The following is a 19,941-nucleotide window of genomic DNA, read 5'->3' on the forward strand; positions in this document are numbered from 1 at the left end:
AGAATCTGTGTTATAGAAGGAGAGAACTAGTTTTGCTAAGTTGTTCTCTAACATGTTTGGACACAGAGTTGATAGAAGCCCTTATAATAAGCCTCCACATCATAGGGGTTGGTTTAACTCCTTTTATCAGTAGCTTTTTCTTTTTTCTCTTCTCTTCCTCCTTCCTTCCTTCCTTCCTTCCTTCCTTCCTTCCTTCCTTCCTTCCTTCCTTCCTTCCTTCTTTCTTTCATTCATTTTAAGACAGGGTTTGGTTGTCCTGGAACTCATTCTGTAGACCAGGCTGGCCTTGAACTCACAGAGATCCTCTGCCTCCCAAGTGCTGGAATTAAATGAGTGTGCCACCACCACCAGGCAATCAGTAGATTCTTAAAAGAATAACTTAGTTTCTCCTTGATAACCTGTTTTAGCAGGATTTATAGAAACATTTGGTAGAAGTATTCGTATGTTTCATTACATAGTCACCGTTGGATTGAGAGTTACTGTTTTGTTTAAAGGTTTATTTATGTTTCTGTATATGTGTGTCTGCATTCATGCCGTGTGCCTGAAGGGGCCAGAAGTGGCCTTCCTTGGACTGGAGTTACAGGTGGTGGTGAGCAGCCTGATGTGGGTGCTGGGGTCCAGCCCAGTTCCTCTGCAGGATCCTTGAGTGTTCTGTTTTTTTGTTTTTTTTTTTGTTTTTCGAGACAGGGTTTCCCTGTAGTTTTTAGAGCCTGTCACCTTGAGTGTTCTTAACTGCTGAGCTAGTGCTTCACTTTGTGCATTTAAAAAGTCATTCTTGTCACCCCCCCCACGGGGGGGGCAGCATTGTAGCCTAGTGGTAGAGTTTACCTAGTATGGGGTTGAAAACCTGCTGGGGGAGAAAGTCACACTTGCCTGTTAAGTTACTTTATATTTTCTGTTTAGTTCACACACACACACACACACAAACACACACACACACACAGAGGGTGGCTTGCTTTTGTTTTGTGTTTTCGAGATAGGGTTTCTCTGTGTAACAACCCTAGCTGTCCTGGAACTAGCTTTGTGGACCAGGCTGGCCTTGAACTCACAGAGATCCGCCTGCCTCTGCTTCCTGAGTGCTGGTTTTAAAAGGCATGCAGTGCACCACCACTGCCTGACTGAGTGCATTTTTGGGTTTTGTTTTTTTTTTTTAAAGAAATACTGAGGTTTTCCTTTTCTTTAAACATTGTGATTTATTATTGTGTGTGCTTGTGCTCACGTGCACCAAGTTGGTTCTTGGTATTCACCACTGACCTGAGATCTGCATGGCCTTAAAGAAGATAAACATATATGTTCTCCTCCATGTATAAGAGGCTTCAAGAGTTCCTCCTGCTCCTTCTGCCCCCACCTCCCAAGTTTGGCATTAAAGGTGTGTGCCACTATATCCAGCTAAAATAATACTGTGTTAGCAAAAATCCAAACTGTTATGTAGAAAACCGTTGAAAGGTAATGTAGATTTAGCAAGTAATATAGTCTGTCCCAGGGATTGGACCCAGTCTGTCCTGTTGATGATGTCCTCTGCTGAGCTGTGGCACCGGCCTGAGTAGAAGGGTTCATAACAGCTCTTAAAGAAACTGTTACTCTGAGTTCGAGACCAGCCTGGTCTACAAGAGCTAGATCCAGGACAGGCTCTAGAAACTACAGGGAAACCCTGTCTTGAAAAACCAAAAAAAAAAAAAAGAAACTGTTACTGCATTAAAACAGTTTAGAGGAGAGCTCCAAAAAAATTACATTTATGTATGTATTTATTTGTGTGTACATGCATGTAGAAGTTGATTTTTTTTTCCTTCTACCATGTAGATCCCAGGTAGTGGACTCAAGTCATCAAGCTTGGTGGCAAGTGCCATTTTCTGAGTCAGTCATCATTGGACGTAAAGAAGTTTTTTTTTTTTTTTTTTTAAATAAAAGATTCGTTTTTAGCTGGGCATGGTTGTGCTCGTCTTTAATCCCAGCAGAAGCAGATGGATCTCTGTGAGTTCAAGGCCAACCTGGTCTACTTGAATGAGTTCAAGGACATCTAGGGTTGTTACACAGAGAAACCCTGTCTAGAAACAAACAATTTGTTTTTATTTCATGTATATGGGTGTTTTGCCTACATGCATGTCTGTGCCCTGAGTACATATCTGGGTGCCCACAGAGGCCAGGGGAGGCCATTGGATTCCCTGGAACTGGAATTACAGATGGTTATGAGCCACCATGTAAGTGCTGGGAATTAAACTTCGTCCTCTGGAAGGCACCAAGTGCTCTTAACTGCTGAGTCATCTCTCCAGCCCCTAAAAGAGAACTGTTTTTTTAAAGATTTATTTATTATGTATACAGCGTTCTGCCTGCATGTACGCCTGCACACCAGAAGAGGGCACCAGATCTCATTACAGATGGTTGTGAGCCACCATGTGGTTGCTGGGAATTGAACCCAGAACCTCTGGAAGAGCAATCAGTGCTTCTAACCTCTGAGCCATCTCTCCAGCCCCCAAACATTTGTTTGTTTTAGTTTATGCATATGAGTGCTTTGCCTGTATGTATGTCTACATCACTTGTGTGCCAGGCACCTGCAGAGGCCAGAAGAGTGAATTGGAACTGTAGCTGCAGTTATTGACAGTTATGAGCCCCCATGTAGATGCTGGGAATTGAACCTAGGTCTTTTGGAAGAGCTACCAATGCTCTTAACCACTGAGCCTCCAGTTAGACATTTTAAATCACTCTTCTCATTAACCTTTGTTTTCCCCTTCACTTTTGTTTCATGCCAAAATTTACTTATTATATTGTGATGTGTGAGTGTTTTCTTTTTTATTTTGAGATGGGGTTTCTTTGTAGCTTTGGAGCCTGTCCTGGAACTAGCTCTGTAGACCAGGCTGGCCTTGAACTCACAGAGATCCACAAGCCTCTGCCTCAAGTACTGGGATTAAAAGCGTGTGCCACCACTGCCTGGCTGTGTGCTTGTCTTTATACAGTGGTGCCAGTGGCGGTCATAGGACAGCTTACAGGAACTAGTTCTCTCCTTTAGCTCTCTTTCTGGGGTTAATTGAAATGAGGTAATTCACCCAGTGCTTTCACCAGTTTAGACCACTTGCTGGCACTGTTTCCCCTTTGAGTCTTGGTTTGCTTTCCGTCATTCTTTAGCCATGTTGTTATTTTTGGTTATGGCATTATGTCCATAGGTTCAAGTTCTTTTTATAAAAGATTACTTTATTGTACGTGTATGAATGTTTTACCTGTGCTATGCATATGTGGCTTGAAATGGGTGTCAGATCCCCTGCTACTGGAGTTAGAAATGGCTGTGAGGCACCATGTGGGTGCTGGGAACTGAACCCAGGTCCTCTGCAGGAACAGCAAGTGTCCTTAACCATCCAGCCTTTTTTTTTTTCCAGGCCCGACACTCAAATTCTTATAGTCTCCTTGTTTACTTAGCTTCTGTTCCTCCGTAAAATGGCTGTGTGGTCTCAGGTGGGGATTAGTGGAGAGGATATATGGGAAAAGTGTTTCAAGTAAAGCCATATGATAAGCTTGAATTATATTTTGGCACATTATTTCTTGAAACAGTGATTAATTTGGGAGTCTTTCTTGTTCTTGGACAGGTTCTCATGCACCCTGGGTTGGGCTGAAATTTGTCAGCTAGCCAAGAAGGGCTTCAGTTCTGCCTCGTCCTCTCCAGCAAGTTCGTGCCACCATATACCAGCTTTTGTTTGGTTTCTGAAACAGTGTTATCACTGTAGCTCAGTCTGGCCTAAGACTCACCATGTAATGCTGCTGGCTTCTCCACTCGTGCACCACCACAGCTGACGTTGCATTTGCCTCAGCTTCCTCAGGGCCAGAATTGCAGGCACCAGCCCCTCTAGCCAGCTTTTAAAGTCTTTTAAAGTCAACAAATAGGGCATGTGAAAACCAAGATGGTTTTAGAAGACAGGATTTCTCTGTAGCCCTGACTGTCTGATTGTTCTGGAACTCATGCTGTAGACCAGGATGGCCTTGAAATCACAGAGTTCCACCTGCCTTTGGCTCTCAAGTATTGGGAGTAAAGGTGTGCACCACTACAGCCTAACAAATTTTCTACAGCCATAGACAATCTTCCAATTTGATTTCATAAAGTTAATAGTCAGGTTATATCTAATAAATCAAGATATGCCCACATATTTGATACATTTTGTCTGGTTTCTTTGGATTGAAAGTGTGCATCTGTACAGTTAGGAAAGGCACACACTGCATTGAAAACCGTGGCTTTTGAACTGGGTTAGAGCTGAGTTCAGATTTCTGCTTTCATTGCAAAGCTGTCATGGGATAGACTTTTGAGCCTGATTCCTAATCCTTGTTGAGTTTTGAAGAAAATCAAGTGAGGCTAATACATGTGAAATACTAATGTGGTGCTTTTTGCATAATAGATAAATGATTTTTCTCTTGGAATTGTTCTGAATCTCTATGGGCTTGTTTGACTGTCCTTTTGGAGCTAACAAATATGCTTTTAGTGTTCAATCTCCATGCACTGTAAATTGGCTCAGCTGTTGAAGGCTGGGACCTTAGTTTGATCTCTGAAACCCACTGGGAGAAGAAACCTGACTCCTGCAATTTGTCCTTTGACTTTGACACATATACACAATAGCAAATAGCCACACTCAAGTAAATAAATATAATTTAAACAAAACACAAAAACCCATACTGCAACAGATCAAGTGCAGAAGCAAACGCACCAAGTTCTTTTCCATTAAGGCAGGCTTTAGGGAGATTTATAAAGTGGCTAATTCTTACCTTACTGCCACTCTTCTCTCAAATGCTTTATTTAGTCATTTTTATTTTAATTTAATTTTTTTACGAGCTATAGTTAACACATAAGAAGCTTATTATTCTCAATTTTATTTTTTTAATGAAGCGTAGTGGGGGTACTTTTTTCTAATTTTAAAAAATAATTTAATTTTGTGTGCATTGTTTTGCATGTATGTATGTGTGAAAATGTCAAATCCCTGGGAGCTGGCGTTACCAACAGATGTGAGCTGCCATGTGAATGCTTGAACCCCGGGTCCTCTGGAAGAGCAGACAGCATTTTTAGCTGCTTAGTCATCTCTTCAGCCTCACTTCTTCTAAGTTTCAGTTACATTTTATTTATTGTAAGTGCTGCAGGATGCTGGTGGAGGTCAGGGTGGTCTGCAGGGTTCTTTCCTTCTGCCATGTCAGTCGTATTCAGCAAGTGTCTTAAAAGCCTATTGTTTTGGAGACAGGGTTTCTCTGTAGCCCTTCCTGGCCTGGAACTTATTTTATAGACCAGATTAGCCTCAGACACAGATCCACCTACCTCTGCCTCCTGAGTACTGAAATTAAAGGTGTGCGCCCCCCACACCTTGCCTAAAGACTGCAGACTGTTGCATGAGGGCTCATAAAGAAGGCATTGTGTGACGTGCACCTGAGCGCTTGGCTAGAGACTTCTCAGCCTTTGTGGGTGTGGGTAGTTAGGGAGGCCATCAGGAGCCTTTTCAACTTAAATTTTAGTATGTATTTATTTATCATTATGTATATGTATAAATGCGTGGGGAGGCAGTACATATGATTGTCATGACATGGATGTACCAGCGAGAGGACAGGTTTTTTTCTTTTTTTCTTTTTCTTTTTCTTTTTTTTTTGGTTTTTCGAGACAAGGTTTCCCTGTAGTTTCTAGAGCCTGTGCTGGAGCTAGCTCTTGTAGACCAGGCTGGCCTCTAACTCAGAGATCCGCCTGCCTCTGCCTCCCGAGTGCTGAGATTAAAGGCGTGCGCCGCCACCACCCGGTTTGAGAGGACAGTTTTGTGGAGTTGGTTTTCTCCTAATTTTTTTTTTTTTTTTTTTGGTTCTTTCGAGATAAGGTTTCCCTGTAGTTTCTAGAGCCTGTCCTGGAACTAGCTCTTGTAGACCAGGCTGGCCTCGAACTCAGAGATCCGCCTGCCTCTGCCTCCCGAGTGCTAGGATTAAAGGCGTGCGCCACCACCGCCCGGCCGTTTTCTCCTAATTTTATATGGATTCTGAGAATCAAACTCAGGTCATCAGGCTTGTTAGCAAGCACCTTTACCAGATGAGGCATCTTACCAGCCCGAGCCATTCTTTTTTGAGACAAGGACTCCCAGTGGAGCACGAAACTTGCCAGTTAGACTAGGCTATCTGACCTCAGGCTATTCATTCTGGGAATATAAACCCGTGACAGCATGTCCTTTTTTTCGCCCCTCTTATTAAAAAAATTATAATGTGTGTGTGTGTGTGTGTGTGTCTGTCTATCTGTCTATATGTTATGCAAGTGGACCACATGTAAGGACAGCATTTTAGAGTTAGTTTTCTCCTACCAAATGGGACTCAGGAATCAAAATCAGATCCTCAGGCCATTTTATCTTTTTTTTTTAATTTATATATTTTTTTATTTATTATTATTTTTTTATTTTTAGAGATAGGGTTTCTCTGTAGCTTTGGAGCCTGTCCTGGAACTAGCTCTTGTAGACCAGGCTGGCCTGGCCTCGAACTCACAGAAATCTGTCTGCCTCTGCCTCCCGAGTGCTGAGATTAAAGGCGTGCACCACCACTTCACGGCCAGTCCATTTAAAAAATCATTTTCAGTTATGTGTGTCTGAATGTGGGTATGTATGTGCACATGAGTGTAGATGCTTCGGAGGCCAGGCATGTCAGATGCCCTAGAGCTGTGTAGAGATAGTTGTAAGCCATCTGATGCGCGGGCTGGGAACCAAGCTCTGATCCTCTACCAGCAGAGCAAGTGTTGTTAACCACTAAGTCGTCTCTCCAGCCCTCACAAGACATTTTAGCAGATTTTAAGCATGGATGCTCTGGGAAAATGAGACATATACAAATGTGGGAAGCCCGTGCTTCCCTGGGGAGTTGCCAGGGTTATTTTAGGTTAAACTCTCAGTACATTTTTAAATCCCCCAGGTTCACTTTGAGTATAGTAAATAGAGGACCTGAACAACACATAGGGCAATTGTTTAGGAAGCATAACTTTTAAATCCTAACAAGCTCCTGCGACTATCACTTTCCTGCAATTGTACAGCTCATGGTAACCTGACATGCTCAAGTTGTGCATGCAGTTGTCCCCAAAGTAATTAGTCCCTTAGCCTTCAGTCATCTCATGGCCACATTAACCTTTGTGATCTTTTCACTATATTTATTATGTCTTTTGCAGCAGGGTCTTTTGTAGCCCATACTGATCTCAAACTGGCTGTGCAGCCAAGAGTGACCTTAAACTCTCAGGCCACCGCTCCACCGTCCAGACGCTGGGATCACGAGTATATGGTGCAGGGATGGTTTGAGCGGTGCTGGGGGTCCAGCTCAGTGCATGCTCGGCAAGCACTCTACCAACCTAGCCATAGCCCCAGCCCGGGAGAAACGCTTTGTCTTTTATAGTTATTTGTTTATTTCTGTAATTTAGGGCCCACTTGTAATTTTCAAACTTATTAACATGACTTTTTCTTCAACATTCACCACTAAGATATCTCAAATGTTATCATGAACAAATTCAACTCCAGCCTTTGGCTAGGGGAATGGTGGTGTACTCCTGTAATCTCAGCATTTCAGAGGCCAAGATAGGATAATTGCCACAAATTTGGGTAATTTAGCCTGGGCTAAGACCCTGTCACAAAACCAACCTTCCATTATTTTGTCCTGTGACTGGTGCCATCCCCCACTTCTTCCTTTGACACTCTCAAACTCTGTTCTTTAGTAGATCCAGACTGTTTTGCCTTTTAAAATTCTCTCAAAACTGTCGTTTTCTTTTGCCTTTTTTGGGATGTCTGTGGAAGGGAGAAGTAAGACAGAACTTTGTGTAGCCCTGGCTGGCCTGGAACTTGCTGTGTGGTCAAGGATGGTGAATTCTGATCTAGCAGAATACTGGAATTATAGGTGTGTATCACCACACTTGGATTGTGTAGTGCTGGAGACTGGACTCAGGGCTTCGGACACTCTAGGCAAGAAACCTACCACCAAGTTAGTCTCCAGCTTCCTCAGCCCTTTTGAAAATCTTTGCATTTTGAGGCAGAGCTTATTGGTTAGGCTAACCATGACTTCACTCTAGCCCAGGCAGGCCTTGAATTTGGAGATCCTGCTTTAGCTCCCAAATAACTGGGATTACAGGCTTGAACCATCGGACCTGCTTGATTTGTGTTATACTGAGGGGATGACTCATATGTATTTAATTTTCTAAAATCTTCCATTGGTCATGTGGAAAATACTTTCCATTGGTTGTACAGATATTTTAAATGTTGACATATTTCATTTTAACAGTACAAAGGCTCACATTTGTTACTATGACTACTAATTATATAAAAAAGTCTTTATTGGGATGCTGTCAGCTCTTTATGGCAATTATATTCTCGAGAGTGGTAGTTTTTGCTTGAAAGTGTGAGTGTTTTTATGATTGGTAACAAGCCCCATTGCTTGTTTTTCTTGCAATAAAAGGTTTGCTTCATTACATTTTTAAGAAAACATTTACCAGATAGCTTGATCACACCTTATTTATAAATTTGTTTGTTGTGTGTATGTACCTAGCTGCAGTGAGTCTTGTGGAGGTCAAAGGACAACTTGACTGTCCCTGGCATGAGTCCTTTGGAATTGAACTCAGGTTATCAGGCTTGGGGGCAGTTCCTTTACTTGCTGAATGACCTCTCCAGTGTTCACTAGATATCTTAGCCTCTGCAATCAGTTTGTTTGTTAGTCCTTGAATAAAATGTTACTGCAAGAAAATAGCCACTGGTTCAGGTCTCAGACAGTTGAGCAGGTGTTTTCCACTGATAAGCTATTATATTATTCTTTGGTTATGTAGAAGTTCTTTATGCTTTCTTCTCATTTTCTTTGTAGAATAATTGAAAGATTTATATCTGAAGGGTCCAGGTTTAGTTAGATTAATAATTTTGTTGCTCCATTGAAGTTCTTCTTTAAAATTGGCCCTTATTTTCTTGTTAGCTCCTGGCAGTGAAGAGAACAGTTACTAGTATTAAGTGCATTTGTGAGCTCTCACTGTAGTAACTTGTATTAGCTAGTATTAGCTAGTACTAAATGTAGCTACTGCCCTCAACACAGTGAGGCTCCATAAGTTAGTTTTGTTTTGGTTGAGAGAATTTTTTTAGATTTAACATTTTTTGACTAATAAATCCAGTTGCTTTTTTTTTTTTTTTTTTGGTTTTTCGAGACAGGGTTTCTCTGTAGCTTTGGAGCCTGTCCTGGAACTAGCTCTTATAGACCAGGCTGGTCTCGAATTCACAGAGATCCGCCTGCCTCTGCCTCCTGCGTGTTGGGATTAAAGGTGTGCGCCACCGCCGCCGGCTGTTTGTTTGTTTTGGAAAGAGGCTCTCACTGTGTAACGCTGGCTAGCTTGGAATTCTTTTGTAAATCAAGCTGAACTCGCGGTGATAAACCTGCCTCTGCCTCCCCAGTGCTGGGGTTAAAGATGGGACTACCACCTCCAGCAGCTTTAGCCTGCCTTGCTTTCACTCCTAGTGCATAGGAGACAGTGAATCAGGGAGGGAAGGAGGTTTCACTGAATACCAGTGAGGTCAGTAGCCTGAAGTCTGAAGATGTCCTTGTATGAGTGTCTTTCTCAAGGGGACTGGCCCCGAGGGCCGGTTTGAGAGGGGCTGATGTGAAGCCAGCTCTTTGTTTAGGGCAGGACTGCTGCTCTCTGGGGTCAGGACCTTGTCTTTGGTGAGAGCTCCACCTGGAGCTCTTGTTAAACCAACGTTCTGATCGAGTTGGTCAATGTTCTTTTTTTTTTTTTTTTTAAATAGATTTATTTATTTATTATGTATACAACATTCTGCCTTGATGTATGCCCGCACGCCAGAGGAGGGCGCCAGATCTCAGTACAGATGGTTGTGGGCCACCATGTGGTTGCTGGGAATTGAACTCAGGACCTCTGGAAGAGCAGTCAGCGCTCTTAACCTCTGAGCCGTCTCTCCAGCCCTGTTCTTCTTTTTTTTTAATTAATTTTATTTTGTGTGCTTGAGTGTTTTGCCTGCATGTATGTCTGCATCGTGTGCGTGCCTGGTAATCTCAGAGGCCAGGAGAGGCCTCAGATCCCCAGAATTGAATTTACACAGTTACAAGCCGCCGTGTGGGGTGCTGGGAATCAAACCCTGGGTCCTACAAAGCAACAAGTGCTTTCAACCCCTGAACCATCTATCCAGCCTTGGTCTATATTCCTAACATGATTCTAGGAAATGCAGCAAGAGTTTGTCAGAAGGTTCCACAGACCTGTAATCCCAGCATTTGAAAGGCTGAGGCAGGAGGGTCACTCAAGAATTTGCTGCCAGGCCCTGTGCTCGTAGCCTCCTCACCATAGCCCCCCGCCACCGTAGCTGTTGCTGCTCCGCGTCACCACCTCCGAGAAGATGCTGTGCCTCCACATGCTGATCTTGGCAGTCTGCCATGGTGTCTTTACCAAGGGCTGTGGCTTTGGCTTAATAAAACTTGATTTGAAAACGAAGTCCGGAGAATGGATTAGAATTTACCAGCTCAGGCTCCGCCAACACAGAGACCACCAAAGTGAACGGCAGTCTGGAAACCGAGTAAGATGGACTGAGTACGGCCTCTGACGTTTACAGAAAAGTGGAACAGAGACAACACCCTGGGAACCGAGATCACCGTGGAAGACCTTCACCTCATCCTTCTCACCTAACACTGGGGAAAAAATGCTAAATCAAGACAGGGTACAAGAGGGAGCATATCAACCTGGGCTGTGATGTGGACTTTGACATCGCTGGGCCCTCTATCCAGGGTGCCCTGGTGCTTGGCTATGAGGGCTTGCTCGCTGGCTACCAAAGGGATTTTGAGACCTCCAAGTCCCAAGCGACCCAGAGCAACTTAGCAGTTAGCTACAAAAGGGATGAATTCCAGCTTCATACTAATGTGAATGATGGGACGGAGTTTGGTGGCTCCATCTACCAGAAGGTGAACAAGAAGTTGGAGACTGCTGTCAGTCTTGCCTGGACAGCGGGGAACAGTACACTTGCTTTGGGATAGCAGCCAAGTACCAGCTCGACCCTGACGCCTGCTTTTTCCGCCAAAGTGAACAACTCTAGCCTGATCGGCTTAGGGTACACTCAGACCCTCAAGCCAGGTATCAAGCTGACGCTGTCAGCTCTGCTGGATGGCAAGAACGTCAATGCAGGTGGCCACAAATTTTAGGACTAGAATTTCAAGAATAAATGAATATTATACATTGTTAATTTACAACTATTTTGCAGTATAGCTACCTTCAGAATTTAGTGAACCTTTATGTTGTATGTTGGGGGATGCGGAGAATCGATAAATACCACGTTAGATCTTCAGATTAAGGATGACTCGGCTTTCAGGTGTTTACCCACTTCAGAGGTACAGCAGACACCCTATTCCTGAAAGGGTCCTTTTAGCTGTAGACGTGGGTTGGGGAGGAGACCCTCTAGAGATGCCAGGCCACGAGTGGAAGCTCAGAACGTGCGGGCCCTTTGTAAATCTGTATTGAGTCCACAGGTGAAATTGCGACTTCCTGAGCAATCTAGGTGTCCCGATCCTAACTGCTGAGAAGCATTGTGCGCACACACCTGTGTGAGAGGGGCTTTCCCAGGCAGATCTCCGTGACCTGTTCCCGTCCTTGCCAGTTACCTGTTTTACACCAAAAGCACTCTTCTGGTTAGCTATTTCCTTTGTGCCATTTTAGGGTGGAGAGTGGGCCGATGGAGCCAGTCATTTAGGACTTCATTCTTGTGTTGTGGCATGGTTTTCTTTTCTTTTGTCTTCTTTTTTTCTCCCCCCCCCCTCGCTATTGCACTAGAGTATGAGACAGCTTTAAGCTGGGCAGGTGATTTGGTCACCATGACAACACTAGGGATCTAAAGTGACCTGTTAAAGCCACACCACTCTTCTCTAGTAGTTTAATGGGTACATTAGAGAGTCTTCCATTTTGTGTGGAATTAGCTCCTCCCCTTCAAATGCTGTAATTAACATCACTTAAAATAAAACTTGAATAAAATAAAAAAAAGAAAGAAAGAATTTGCGGCCAGCTGGGGCCTATGTATATATGCTGCTTTGGCTGCTTAGAGCTTGCTCTGTAGACCAGGCTGGCCTCAAACACAGAGATCTACCTGCCTTTCCCTTCAAGCTCTGCTGTAAATGCTTGAGTTGTCTGTCTAGTCCCTCCCTCCCTCCCTCCCTCCCTCCCTCCCTCCTTCCCTCCCTCCCTCCCTTCCTTCCTTCTTTTCTTCCCTCCTTCCCCCTTTTCTCAAACAAAGGAAGTAACCCATAGACAGCTAAAAAATCCCCAAAGATACTTAAAAATCCCATTCATAGTAGTTTCAAAGGAAAAACAAACTGTAGTAATGAGCCAATGAGTTAGACTTGTGCAATGAAGATCTGTAGAAGCCTCCAGAAGGTGGGAAGCACTGCCGTGCTTCGGGGAGACAGAATTCTACCGGAAAGTGCTGCGTTACTGGAATGTCCGCAGATGCAATCACAATCCAAAGACTCTTTATATAGCAGAGAAACATGGTTGTAAAATTCATATGGAATTTCAGAAGAGTCTTAAGAGCTGTAGTATTCCTAAGCAGAACAGTAACTGAGCTTAAATTATACTCCAGAGCCATAATTACAGCATGGTCTTGCTCCAAAACCAGACATGTAAACTATAGAATAGGGGGCTCAGAAATCAGCTGCATAGCTCCAGTATATTAGGACAGAACTGGTAGAGTAACATACATTAAAGTGCAGTCTGGCAAGTACACCAATGGTGGTCTTCACAGCAGAGAGGCTGAGTACCCACCCAGTGTCTGTCTAGTTGCCTCAACAGTCCCAGGCTGGTCTGAAGCCCTGGCAGAGTCCCGTGAAAGCACTGGTCTTCAGTTTATGTTAGAAGGTTAAAGACACTGATGTCAGCAGAAAGTGGCAGTAGTAGCAACAGATAGTTGTACTTGCTAGCACCATGGGAAGGCAACCTTCTGGGGACAGGCAAAAAGCAAGACTTTTTACCTCTGACTTCTTTTTATTTAGTTGGAAAAGTGGCACCCACATTTAGGGTGACTCTTCCTACTTTGCATAACCTGGTGAAGAAAATCCCCTAACAGCTGTGCTCAGCTTTTGTCTTAGTTGGTTTCAGGTCCAGTTAAGTTGATCGCCAAAGTGAACTATCTAAACAGACAGCTAATTTGTGACAGTTGTCAGAAACATGCTTTGGAAAAAAGACCTTACCTTTGGTGCTGGTAAAATTGATTTTCCACACGCAGAAGAGTAAAATTACATCCATCACTCTTTTTGTGTGTGTGTGTGTGTGTGTGTTTCTTATTTTTTTTTTTTTTTGAGTCAGGGTTTCTCCGGATCCAACATACTAACCACTGAGAAACACTTCTAGCTTGTAATGTCTCTTTATCCTTACTACCAAGTCTCCGTGTTATAAAGTCTGTTGTGGAAATATAAACATAAGCCTCTGGCTTATTTCATTATAGTAGTAATTTCATGGTACACGATTTTTTAATCCTGTTTTTATTTATTTTACAAGACCTTTGTGTGTATGTTTACGTGTGTGTACATGCTCCCTCGTTCTTTCCTTTTACCTTGGGGCCCTAGGGACTGAACTCAGATCATCAGGGTTGGCATTTAACTTCTGAACCATCCCACTTTCCCCTTTTAGTTTTATTTATTTTACATGTGCATGTACATCTGTGCACCACGTGTGTTTCTGGCACCCAGAGACACCAGAAGAGGGCATCAGATCCCCCGGACACTGGAGTGGCAGATGGTTGTGAGCTGCCATGTGTATGTCAGGAACTGAACCTGAGTATTCAACACTGAACATGAAGTGCTTTTAGCCACTCAGCCTCCCTCCAGCCTCCCAGGGATTCTTTTTTTTAGTTCTTTTCTTTCTCTCCTTCCTTTAATCCCTTAGCTCCCCGGAGTTCTTTTAATCAGTCTTCTAGCTAGAAAGCTAGGACTGTTGAGCTTTTAGCCATGGTTTGCCCTGCCCTCCATTCCGTTATTTTGTCCCATGTCAGCACTGGTCACCCTCAGGATGAAAGTGGTGAGAAAATAGGTGTGGGGAGGTAAAAATAACACTTGATAATGGGATTTTCCTCCGGCTCTTGGATCATTGGAGCCTTGTTCTGAGTTTCCAGGGGTTCCGAGGCATGTGCTGGAGCCAGCTTTGGATCCAGATTAGGAAGAAAACACCTGAGAAATCTCCCCACATCTTCTGCCATGGTTTAAAATTTTTTTCCTTTATCTTTTGTTGTGTGCTTCTGCCACACAGGCTTGGGATGTGGCTTTGCCACAGGTACGTTAGCTTTCTATAGCTGTGACAGAATTCTTTATTTTTTATTTTTTTATTTATATTTTACTTTTATGTGCATTAGTATTTTGCCTGCATGTATATCTCTGTGAGGGTGTCAGATCTTGGAATTATAGACAGTTGTTAGCTTCCATGTGGATGCTGGGAATTGAACCCGGTTCCTCTGGGAGAGCAATCAGTGCTCTTAAGCACTGAGCCATCTCTCTAGCCCCGTAACAGAATTCTTAAGACCAGCCTGAAAGGAAAGGTTTGTTTCGGTACGTGTTCCTTTGGCTTTATTGCTTTAGAGCCAGTGACAAGCAGAATATAATGGCAGGGATCCCAGGACAGAGCATAACTGTTCCATGACAGTCTGGAAGTTAAAAGAATTTTTTTTTTCTTTTTGGTCTTTTTAGAACAAGACAAGGTTTCTGTGTATAGCCTTGGTTGTCCTGTAACTCCCTCTGTAGTAGACCAGGCTGGCCTTGAATTTAGAGATTTGCCTGTCTCTGCCTTCCAAGTGCTGAGATTAAAGGCGTGAGCTACCACAGATGAACTGGAAGCTAAAGAAAAGGACCGGAGCCCTAATAATTTCTGCAATTGTCTGCCAGTGGTGACCCTGCTTCCTCTACTAGGCCTTATCTCCTAAATACTTTACAGTGTCCATCACGCTTTGAATACATGAACCTCAGGACATTCCAGAGCTAAGCTATAAGTAGAGGCCAAAGTGTGAGAGAAAAGAGAAAAGGAAGGAAGAGACAGCTTTGGTTGGAAGGTGCACTGCTCTTACAAGGAATGGAGTTTGGTTCTAGCTCAGTTTCCAGCATTCACTCTGGGTGATTGAGAACTGTGTGTAAGCCAGCTCTATAAGTTTTTAAAGAAAAAAAAAATTTTTTTTTTGTTGTTGAAGCAAGTTTTCTAAAGAAAGGTTGAACTCAACCTTACAATGCTATATTTATGTTCTGATCTCCTTTCCTGTCCATCTGTTGTTGGACAGCTTTCCGAGTCCTCAGGTAGTTGATTTTTGCAGTCCACCCAGTGTCTGTGGCTGTAATCGTGGAATGTGATAGACTGTAATACACTTATGCCATGTTGATTGCCACCAATTTAACTGCATTTTCTGTGACTGACTAATTACAGGCACTCTTTGACTTCAGATGGGGCTGTGTAGATGAAGCGGCGGGGCTGTGTCCTGCCACCCGGCTAGCTTTACCCAAAATAATTACATGGAAACTGTATTTTTTTTTTTTTTTTGGTTTTTTTTTTTTCGAGACAGGGTTTCCCTATTGTTTCTAGAGCCTGTCCTGGAACTAGCTCTTGTAGACCAGGCTGGCCTCGAACTCAGAGATCCGCCTGCCTCTGCCTCCCGAGTGCTGGATTAAAGGCGTGCGCCACCACCGCCCGGCCAGAAACTGTATTTTTTTTAAACATTGTCTGGCCCATTTGTTTTAGCCTCTTTTTATCTAATTCTCACATCTTGTTTTAACCCATATTTAGTAATCTGTGTAGCACCACGAGGTGGTCGCTTACCCAGGAGAGATCTTAACCTGCGTCCATCTCAGAGAGGAGAAGCATGGCGACTGCTTATGGCGACTGCCTGAAGCGTCTCCCCCACTCTGCTTCCTTTCTCCCACAATTCTGTTCTGTCTACTCTGCCTACCTAATTTTCTGTTCTCTTAAAGGGCCAAGGCAGTGTTTTTATTAATCAATGAAAGTAACACATAGACACTCCTCCATCAGGGCTGTAGCCCAGTAAATCTCTTGTTAGTTGAAAATAACATCAGTTAGAAATGCATTTAACATATCTAAACTAACTGGTATCCATATTTTAGCAAAGAGATTGTTAGGAATGTGCATTTTTGGTGTTATATAAAGAAATAGATAGTCAAAATGAAAATCACTCAGCAATGCAGTCTGTTTGCAGAAAGGGTGTGCGAAATTCAGACCAACTCTCAGGCATGCACGGCCAGAATGGTCTCTAGTTTTTCTTCCTGTCTTAGGTGGTGATTGGCTCATCCTGTTGGTGGAAGCTTACTTTACAGTCTGTGCAATTGGCAAATTGGCATAAAGGAGCAGCAGGCTCCCTTGGTAGAAAGGATAGACTGTATGGTGTGGTTGTTTACTCTTGTGATGTTGTGGTTGACTGGGAGCTAATGTTGCTTCTGCAGAGCACAAGAGGATATTTCTAGCCCAGGAAAAGGTCAGCATTCAAAAATTGCATTAGACTTTCTCCTGAGTATGTATTGCTTTCATATCATTGTGATCAAAATAGTTTTTTGTCTGTCTGTTTGTTTGTTTTTTGTTTTTTCAAGGCAAGTTTTTCTCTGTGTAGCCCTGACTGCCTTGGAACTCATTTTGTAGACCAGGCTGACTTTGAAATTATAGAGATCCATGTGCCTTTGCTGCTTGAGTGCTGGGATTAAAGCTGTGTGCCACCACTGCCTGGCATGCTTTGTTTCTTGAGACAGGAATTTCCTTTGTAACCCAGGCTAGCTTTGAGCTCATAGTGTGGGCTAATATAGTCTCAAACTCTTGATCTTCTTTCTTTAACTTCTGAGTTCTGGGATTACAGGTGTGTGTCACTATGCCAGGGGTAGGTTTAAGACTTTAAAGTTTCGTTTTTGTTCATCTCTGTAATAAAAACCTTCATGCATATGGAGGCCCAGTGTTGATGCTGACAGTCTTCCTCAGTAGCGTTTACCTCAGTGTAACCCCAAATTACCCCAAAAGCCTGTCCTGGAACTCGCTCTGTAGACCAGGCTGGCTTTGAACTCACAGGGATCCGCCTGCCTCTGCCTCCCGAGTGCTGGGATTAAAGGCGTGCGCCACCACCGCCCAGCCTGTATTTTTTTTTAAATTTTTTACCTATTAAGTGTCAGTGATTTGTTGGAGCTGGAGAGATGGCTCCATGGTTACAAGCACTGAATTATTCCAGAGGACCTTAGATTAATTCCCAATACTCATCTGTACTGGGAGCTCACAACCATCTGTAACTCTACAGGGGATCCAACACTCTTCTGGCCTCCATGGGCATTAGGCACACATGTGGTACACAGACACACGTGCAGATAGAACTCACATTCACTCTAAATAACTTAAAAATATTAGCATGTTTTGTGTATGTCTGTGTGTGTTTCTGTGTTATGTGTATATGTGTGTCAGGGAGAGGTACATGCCTATGGAAAAGAAACCTCAGGTTAATATTGGTGTCTTTCTCAGTCCATCTTATTTTTTGAGACAGAGTCTCAAATAGCTCCCCGATTGGCTAATCTACCTGGCTATCAAGTTCCAGGGATCCCCAGCTGTGTTTCGTCAGTGCCGCTGGGCCAGGCTTTCTCCTTGGCTGGTGGAGAGCTGAACTGCTGTTCTCATGCTTATGTGGTAAGCACTTCACCTCTGAGTTATCTCCTCAGTTTCCCTAATTAGTGAAGTTAAATGCCTATGAACACACTCCTAATGCCTTAGTGTTGAAAAGTAAGGGGCCTGGTGTGGTGGCGCACACATCTAAATCCCAGCATTTGGGAGGCAGAGGCAAGTGGATCTCAAGGCCAGCCTGGTCTACAGAGGCAGATCAGGACAGCCAAGACTACACAGAGAAACCCAGTTTGAGGGTGAGAGAGGGAGAAAAATGGACAGAGACAGAGCTAACTAGAAAACGTTTCACATACACATCAGGTGTTTGGTACGTTGACTGAACACCTCATGAAACAAAGGCCTGGATGGAGCATGCCTTGGAACCCTGGAATCTTAGCCCAGTTAATTACAGGCCAGCTGCGCTGCATAGGAAACCCTTGTCTCAGGAAACCGAATGGGGAAAGAAAATATACGAAGCAGATTTTCATTATAGTTGGCATAAACTAAGCTGTATATTGTGTACAGCATTTAGTTTCTTTTTTTTCCTGAAAAAAAAAGTTAACCACATCAAGAATTAGATATGCCATAATGTTAAAGCTTCGTGGGCTTTGCCTTTTTTCCCTTGGGTTCTATGTATGAAGCCCAGCCAGGGTGTGTGCTGCTAGACAGGCAGCACCCTACTGTTGAGGTGGATTCTTGGCTGTCTCTCCGGAACTGATTTCTCATAGTGCTTGGTCAGAGGACACAGCAGAACGTAGCATCATTCACAAATTAAAGAAACGGCTTGTTTCCCTATTAAGTGTCTTACTCACTGTTCTAGCACTGTGAAAGACACCGTGGCCAACGTAACTTACAAATGAAAGCGTTTAATTGGCTGGCTTATAGTTTTAGGGGGTTCATTATGGTGAGAAACATGGCGGGCGGGCAGGCAGCCAGTCTGCCTTTGGAACAGTAGCTGAGAGCTTACATTTTCTCCACAAGACAGAGACAGAGAGACAGGGTTTGGCTTGGGCTTTTGAAACCTGAAAGCCTGCCCCCACTGACACACCTTCTCTAGGAAGATCACAGCTCCTAACCTTCCTAAACAGTCCAACTGGGACCCAGACATCCAAATACATGAGCCTAGGGGCCGTTCTTATTCAAACCACGACAGTAAGTTATGCTAAACATTTCTGTTTCTAGTTTTTCTCTTGAAACAAGGAGCCCCTGTTGGTTTAGAGCTCCCTATGTAGTCAGGATGGCTCTTCTGCCTCCACCTTCTGAGTGCAGGGATTACAGTGTATGCTACCACATTGGTGTCATACAGAGTTGGGAACTGAACCCAGGACTTCATGTGTGCTAGGTGAGCATTCTACCAAGTAAGCTACATTCCTTCCCCCTAAATATTTTTTCTTAAAACTTTTTTTTTTGAGAAGGTCTCACTGTATAGTTGAGGCTCTTCCTTCAGTCTCAAGTGCTAGACTTTAAGAGTGTACTACCATGCCTGACAAAACACATTTTTTAAACTATAATGTTTTGGGGGTAGATCAATACTATTACAATTTTGTCTCTGTTTTACTAACTGCACATGCAGAGAACAACAATGCTTTAGATTCTGATAATTCTTGGCAGGATTGTTATCTTACCTAAGAACTAGGGGATGTGTTCCTGTATTCTGCGTCAAAGTATTAAGTGGCTGATTTGGAGATATTGACTGTATTGTCATAGGTTGTCTGTAGTAAGGAGGCGAGCAGGCCTGCTTTTCATCCTGCCTGGATCCCACACGGCTAGCTTTACACCCGAAATAATTACATGGAAACTATTCATTTAAATACTGCCTGGCCCATTAGTTTCAGCCTCTTATTAGCTAATTCTCAAATTTTGCTTTAACCCATATTTAGTAATATGTGTAGCACCATGAGGGGTGGCTTACCGGGAAGATTCTAGCCTGTATCCATCTCGGAGAGGAGTGTCATGGCGATTGTTTGAGGTATCTGACTAACTTCCCTCCTTCCCAGCATTCTGTTCTGTCTACTCCACCTATCTAAATCCTGCCCTATCAGAAAGCCAAGGCAGTTTCTTTATTAACCAATGAGAGTCCTCCATCAGTTGTCAGTGCTCTGACTAGTAAAAATCACTTGTGTTTAAAGTTGATTGCTTAGTTACTGAGTGAAAGAAGTCACCTAAAATCTTTTATAATGTCCCTGCTTCTGGACCTTTAAATTAAAAATCATCTAAGTTATCAGGTATGAAAAAAAATAGAGTGCTGCCAGCTGTGGGGGTGCATACCTTTAGTTCCAGCACTGAAGAGGCAGAGGCATGCAGATCTCTGTGAGTTCAAGGCCAGCCTGGTCTATATAAAGAGT

The 19,941-nt window shown here is 43.4% G+C and overlaps 1 protein-coding gene and 1 pseudogene across 4 annotated transcripts in view; both read left to right on the top strand.

The window, feature by feature from the left end:
- Hectd1 (HECT domain E3 ubiquitin protein ligase 1) overlaps nucleotides 1–19,941 on the top strand; it is a 91,732-nt gene that overhangs the window by 3,729 nt on the left and 68,062 nt on the right. The window lies entirely within an intron of this gene.
- LOC119818772 lies at nucleotides 7,745–11,156 on the top strand (annotated as a pseudogene).

Source organism: Arvicola amphibius, chromosome 7 (genome assembly GCF_903992535.2).
Source record: "Arvicola amphibius chromosome 7, mArvAmp1.2, whole genome shotgun sequence".
Classification (NCBI taxonomy): Eukaryota; Metazoa; Chordata; class Mammalia; order Rodentia; family Cricetidae; genus Arvicola; species Arvicola amphibius.